Source organism: Octopus bimaculoides, chromosome 4 (genome assembly GCF_001194135.2).
Source record: "Octopus bimaculoides isolate UCB-OBI-ISO-001 chromosome 4, ASM119413v2, whole genome shotgun sequence".
Taxonomy (NCBI): domain Eukaryota; kingdom Metazoa; phylum Mollusca; class Cephalopoda; order Octopoda; family Octopodidae; genus Octopus; species Octopus bimaculoides.
Window position 1 is genome coordinate 118,055,188 of NC_068984.1, and position 1,502 is coordinate 118,056,689.

A 1,502-nucleotide genomic window follows, 5' to 3' on the forward strand; every position below is an offset into this window, starting at 1 on the left:
CCAACCGCTTGGCTAACACCTTGGCCAAAATTTTCATGTCTGCATTGAGCAGAGTGATGGGCCTAAAGTTATCTATGACGTCCCCCTTGTTTGGATCTTTCTTCAGCAGCTCCTCGGCTCACAAAACCGGGAATGCTCCCGTTCTGCTGCCAGTTGCAGTACACCGCCACCAAGACGTCTCCAAACAAGTCTGGCATACAGTTGTAAAGCTCGTAGGGAAGACCATCCAAGCCCGGAGATTTGTCCCTCGAGCATCCCGCCATCGCGTCCCTCACTTCCGAAATAGTCAGACACATAGATAGATAGATAAACAGACGGACGGACAAACAGATAGAGCCTGGTGAGTAGATAGATAGAGAGCTAGCCAGACAGGCAGGCAGACAGTCAGACAGACAGACAGACAGACAAACAGACAGACAGATAGATAATATAGATAGATAGATAGATAGATAGATAGATAGATAGATACATTTCTTTTATTAGCCACACAGGGCTCAACGAAGATGGGACAAATACAATGTAGAGCTTTTCTTTTTGGGAGGGGGAAAGAAAGAAAAAAGGGGGGGTCGATCAAAAGGGATCGTAGGAAGGAAAAGGGGGTAGTTCGATCAAAAGGGATCAAAAAAAAAAAAAAAAAAAAAAAAAAAAAAAGATGGATAGATAGATAGATAGATAGATAGATAGACAAACACAACCAATATCTACTCTTTGTACCCCGTGTTTACCGGTATTTCTATTTATATATTGACACTACTGTCAATACCTTATATATGTATCTTCCCTTTGATAATTTTAACTGCCTCTACACACCGCATTTTACGTATATTTTTGTCTACTTTCCTGTCAGGTACTACACATAAAAAAGAAAATTTCATATTTCCAATTTTTCTTAAATATAATCTTTAACTATCTATTTTCTATGAGTTTATCTTTCTATCTATCGGTATGTCAGTCTACCTTGTTACCTCTCTATCTTTCTTTCTTGCTTTCTTTCCTTCTTTCCTTCTTTCTTTCTTTCTTTCTTTCTTTCTTCCTTTCTTCAATTCTTTCATTCTTTCTTTCTTTCTTCCTTTCTTCATTTCTTTAATTCTTTCATTCTTTCTTTCTTTCTTTCTTTCTTTCAGTGTATCAGTTTGTCTGTCGATCTGTTTTCTCTCTCCACACACACACACACATACGTGAGTCTGGGCTCACGTATGCTCGCAAACACACAAACACACTAACACACGAACGCATACTTATATATGAACACTTTCATATTCATGCACTTACAGAGGCCGATACATGCAAATACTTTTCTACACACAAATACACACACACACGCATATTCATGATATATCTTTTCTTTTATTTGTTTCCGCCATTTGACTGGTGCTACGCTGGGGCACCGACATTAGTCGAAAAAGTCGACCCCAGGATTTATTCTTTGTAAAGAACACTACTTATTCTATCCGTCCATTTTGCCGAACCGCTACATACACACATACACGCACATATATACA